Source organism: Calidris pugnax, unplaced genomic scaffold (genome assembly GCF_001431845.1).
Source record: "Calidris pugnax isolate Ruff unplaced genomic scaffold, ASM143184v1 scaffold20, whole genome shotgun sequence".
NCBI lineage: Eukaryota > Metazoa > Chordata > Aves > Charadriiformes > Scolopacidae > Calidris > Calidris pugnax.
The window spans coordinates 16,206,015-16,211,611 of record NW_015094510.1 but is presented as its reverse complement, the minus strand read 5'-3'; the positions used below and the strand labels follow the sequence as shown (position 1 = coordinate 16,211,611).

General features: G+C 39.2%; 1 long non-coding RNA gene across 1 annotated transcript; it reads left to right on the top strand.

Moving 5' to 3' along the window:
- The first annotated feature begins 828 nt into the window (after window positions 1-828).
- Window positions 829-5,360, top strand: LOC106902527. The gene is made up of 2 exons (XR_001414540.1): window positions 829-1,477; window positions 1,663-5,360. It is a non-coding gene; the product is annotated as an uncharacterized LOC106902527 (long non-coding RNA).
- Window positions 5,361-5,597: the final 237 nt, after the last annotated feature.

The following is a 5,597-nucleotide window of genomic DNA, read 5'->3' as shown; positions in this document are numbered from 1 at the left end:
GCAGATAAGTTACTGTTCTTGCTAACAACCTATTGGGATTTTTTTGTTTTGGTTTGTTTTGGTTTTTTTTACTGTATTTTTGTTGGGTTTGGTTTTTTACTGTATTGTTTTCCCCTGGAAAGGATTAAGAAGCACCTGTCTGCCCAGAAATTGTGGCAAGGGTAACCTGCAGAGGTAACAAATGGCTTGAGGACTGATACAGTATTTGACAGAAGCTTATTTTGAAGATAGGTTATTCTCTTATATATGAAAGTTGGGGGTTTTTTTCATGTCAGAGATTTCCAGATGACCAAAAGTTAGATTAGAAAATAACCTAAAGTTTTTTTGGTTGGTTTTGAAGTAAACATCTGCATAATCTTTAGTTCCTCTATCAGCCACACAATTGTCCAGTTCCTGGTCCATGTCTTGCTACGGTATTATGCACAGTTGACAATAAAGTCTAGAGCTTCACTGTAAATAAACAGCCTGGAAATGGGCAAATGTTTTATAAACATTTTATAGTTTATTAATACAGCTGATGTCAGTGCAGGAAAATTAACCTTCAATAAGAGGATTCTGTGTTCAGCTTTCAGTGTGTTTCCAGACGTATGGTAGACACCTTGGCATAACGTAGCAGCACATAATGGTTTGTGGGTATTGAAAAGGTGCAGGCCATATTGTGCTGCCTCAAAAATACAAGGATTTCATCATCCTGAAGAGAAGTATCACTTAGGAGTTAGTCAAACTTGTGATGCTGATGTCTGTCATACTTTAGCAGCACGTAAATATTGGTGTTAAGACTGTAAATATCTCCAGTATTAACTGTGCTGCTGAAGTAAGGCTAGCCACTTCTGCATGTGAGTCATGAAAAAGGACGTTTCATGTATTTCCTGATGCCTTTTTGTTGTTATAATTTAAATATTGATTGCTTGTGAACACTTCGTTTTGTTTGTGTTTTGATCCGTTCAGAAACAGTATTTAGGACTTCATAGTATCTGATGGTAAATATAGAATAGACATATATATTACTTATATGAAAACTGAATTTATTAAAGGAGCCATCTTGAGATACACCTGTCTAATAGTACTTTGGTAAGTGTGTTTTTATATATATATGCATAAAAATGGTGTTACTTTAAATGTCAGTATTTCTTTATCAAAACTCTTAAAACTGTGTGTTTCTTAATGAATGGAACTGTGAAATGTTTTGTCATGTTTTTAGCAAAGTGAGCACATAAAGGAACAGTGCTTTCCAAAATTTTTAACAAAACTTATTAAACACTTAATTTCTTAAATCACTGTGTCTATAGACAGGTAACAATTTTATGGATAGAAGTTTAAACTGTGTATCTAACTGAATTTACTAATTTTTTTCTCATTTTCCACTAAGATATTTCTCTTGCAGGGGAATCTTTCATTGAGATGATTGAAATCGCTGCAGTGAGAATGGAAATTACTTAGGCTCCTTTCCTTTTAAAAGCTGCATGCAAGAACCGTGGTGAGTCAAATGTAGACTAATGGTTATGTAAATGTCACTAATTTTAGATACAGTCAAGATCTGAAAGTGTGTTTCCTTTTAAGATTTTATTTTCTTCACTATCATGACTCAGTATCACTTGCTAATCTCGTTTTATTAGCCTTGTTATATTTTACCATTAAAATACACATGCCTTCTTCAAATAGGTGCTCACAGCTTCAAGTTTATACATCATATAGATCTTTGACAAGGAAGAAAAAAGGTTTCTCTGCACCGGGGATTTGTTTTGACTTCAGGCTTTGCAGGCCTGCTACTGGTGCGGTCACACAGGTACAAACATGACATAGATGAATATGAATCAAAGTTGTTATAATTAATAAATCTGCATAATTTTACCATGTAGAATTTCAGCCTGGTGGATGTGCTAGTAGAAATCACAGTTTTCTTATCTGCCCATTATGGATTTAAACTGGTGAAATCACTGATGGCTATAATTTCCAATATAGTTCAGATCTGAGCAGTTCTCAATAGCAAAGCTGTGCAGTATTAGATCATTTACAGCTTTTCATAAACACTTCTGTGTGTACATTTACCTACTACAGGTCTCTTAAAATATGTGGCCAAAAAGAGGTTGACTACTCAGAAAAAAATACGCTCTGTGCCTCAAAGTTTTTAATAGCTCTCTTACTGAGGCTTCTTTAAGTAGCACTGTCTTATATTTATCTGTAACTACTTAATACTAAGACCTGCACGTACATATCAGCCATTTGAAAACTTCAAAATGCTTGGAAAGACCAGACTCAGTGGGTTATAAAAGACATTATTCTTCCACTTACCTTCCCCTACCTTTAAAAGTCACTGATTTTTGTTAGCATGCTGCAGACTGTGGTGCTTGCAGAGGGCCACCCATCCTGTTACTCTTGTAGATCCAGTATTTTAATGTATGTAGGCTGTTTCTCCAGGACTTCTATGAGAAAGGAGATCTGAAAGATTCGAGAGCATGCAACAAGTAAGTCTACTTGCATGGCTTTGTCAAAGTCCAGTGGCCAACCTGCTTGTTCTGGATTACTTCATTGTGCCAGTGCAGGCCTTTGGGACAATAGTGAAACAGAGTGTTTCCTTCTGGTTCACCCCTGTCACTGACACAGGGCAGGGGATGGTAGGGAGTTGGAAGGAGCAGAAGGGCAAAGGTTGGACCGCCTTGTTTGGTGGCCCTAGCAGCTTCTAACAGTTTAGAGATGTGCTGTGCCTGATGTAGGAAAGGAAGGCTTGCTGTTTCCAGGTTCAGATGCTTATTTTCTGCTGGGCTTAGGAACTGCATGGGAAAAAGATGCTTAACTTGTATAAAAGGGAAAGGAAAGATAGGTCTGCTTGAAAATAAACTGAGACTAATAGTTATATAGGAGTGAAGGGAACTAGTGTCATGTTGAAAGTTTAGAACTGTGAACCGATAGGGGAAGGACAGGTCTGATGAACTGGAAAACCGGAAGGATTGAGACAGGTTGGGCAAAGATTTGGGGGTTTTGTTTGTTTCTTGAAACTGGAAGAAGCAGCAGCCTTATGGAAGGGATCTGGCCTGAGGCAAAGAGAGTGAGTCAGGCTTGTGGGAAGGGGCTTGCACACCTCGGATCATTCTGAACATTGACTAAAGCACTCTGCACTTTACACCCAGAAGTAAGTGCAGGTTGTTAAGTAGCCTTTGCTGTCATCTGTGAGATCACTGAGTATTTCATCCTCATCATCATATTCTACACAGAAGAGGGCAACCTTACTAGTGCTCTCAGCTACTTCATGAACTTTGGTCCTGAAAAGAGTACCAGTGGATGAAAAGCTGGATGTGAACAGGCGATGTGCACTTGCAACCCAGAAGGCCAACCTGGGCTGCATCAGAAGAGATGTGACCAGCAGGTCAAGAGAAGTAGTTCTCTACTCTGCTCTGGTGAGACCCCACCACCCCACCTGGAGTACTGCTTCCGGCTCTGGGGCCCTCTGCACAGGCAGGACATGGACCTGTTTGGAGCAGCTCCAGAGGAGGACCACAAAAATGATCATAGGGATGGAGCACTTCTCCTACGAGGACAGGCTGAAGGAGTTGGGGTTGTTCAGCCCAGAGAAGAGAAGGCTTCAGGGAGACCTTTCAGTGCTTAAAGGGGGCCTACAGGAAATATGGGGACTAACTTTTTAGCTGGGCCTGTTGCAACAGAAGGGGTAATGGCTTTAAACTGAACGAGGGAAGATCTAGACTACATATAAGGAAGGAATTTTTTACAATGAGGATGGTGAAATACTGGCACAGGTCGCCCAGAAAAGTTGGGGATGCCCCATCCCTGGAGATGAAATTCAAGGTCAGGTTGGATGGGGCTCTGACCAACTTGATCTAGTTGAAGATGTCGCTGCTCATCGCAGGAGAGCTTGGACTAGGTAACCTTTAAAGGTCCCTTCCAGCCCAAACTATTCTATGATTCTTTGAAAAGGAATCCCAAAATAACAGAGTAGTTGAGGTTGGAAGGTACCTCTGGAGATCATATAATCCAAGCAGGGTCAGGCAGAGCAGGTTTTTTAGGGCTGTGTCCAGTCAGTTTTTAAATATCTTCAAGGATGGAGGCTCTGCAACCTGTCCTGTTTAGACAGATTTTTCTGCGTTTTATTTTGTGCCTGCTGCCTCCTGTCCTGTCACTGGACACAAGTGAGAGGAGCCTGCCTATGTTGCCTTTACTCTCTCTTACCCCCATCAGCAGGCATTCAACTTTGATTGGATCACACACACCCAAGCTTTTTCTTCTCCAGGCTGCAGTCCCAGCTCTCTCAGCCTTTCTTCATGTGAAAGATTGTCTTTCTGGAAGTAAATAAAATGTTTCAACTAATATGGGGATTGGAACTCAAAGAGAGAAATGCTTTTGGGGGGAAAAGAACAAAGCATAACCTACAACTTCACTGTAAAATATGTAAAAAGAACATGAAGATCACAAAATGAAACACGAAGAAGTTAGATAACTCCAGCCTTAAGATTCTGCAATCTTCATTTGCCCCCTTGTGTTAGTGTGCTATGAAGCAATCTTCATGATCATACAGAATATTTCATCTAATGATAGGGTTGGCCTGACGTGTTGCTGAGCCAGGGAAGATGTTTTTGGGCTGTGCAAGCAAGAAGCCTGATGCTGCTATAGGTGCTGCAGAAATTGGTAGAAAATTCTGTAGGCAGAGGAACAAAAGACAAAAGTAGAGGATACCACATCTTTATGATTATTTCAAATACGAATTGGATGTGATGTTTATTCTTCTTCCTTCTTTCTTCTGTGATACTGAATGAGTTAACAGGCTCTTCTCTGAGGAAGCACTGGCTCTTAACATTTACAGCTGAGCTTCTTAGGAGTTGAGATTTTGAGTTAAATATACTCAAAAGTTTGAGTTAAAATACTATGTAAAGTTACATCTGTTGATGGTCTCTTATCTTCTTAAACAGGCTACCTTAAACTGTTGCACGCTAATATAGTTTCTACAGCTCCATGTCATATTTAAAATAGGGTAATAAACACCTTGAAGGGCTGTTGGGTTTTTGTTTGTTTGGGGAAAAAAAAAAACACAACACCAAAAAAGCCCAAACCCAAAACACTCTTGTTTAGAAGCTGTACTACAGTAATGCATTTCTTCCTGGAATTTTTTATGGCATTTATTAGTTCTGATCTCAGAGGAGGAGGTGAGTATTTTAAATCTCTTAAAGACCAGATCTGCAATCAACTTTCCTTGTTTACCAGCTCAATCTGAAGAACCAAGTTTGCACATTGTTGATCCATGGTCTATTTGTCCAGTCCTGTGAACTTCGAAATGCTCTGATTTGCATCCTGTATTGTCACTTATTCTTTTTCCATATGTAGCTATTATTATTAAACATTTGTTTGTCTCATTTTTGGAATGTGGCTTCATGAGTTACCTTCAATATTCTGCAAAATCTTTTATACACTAAAGGTAATGTTCATGTTTGAACATCACCATATTTTAGAATAAATTTACCTGTAAATTCCCATGTTGCAGAAACAGTTTAATGAGTTCTGATGTACAGTGGTAAACAGTTCATCTTTAAAAATGTTAAATGACTTAGACCTATGTATTTAGGCTCTGCTGGCCATTGTTCTTCAAATTT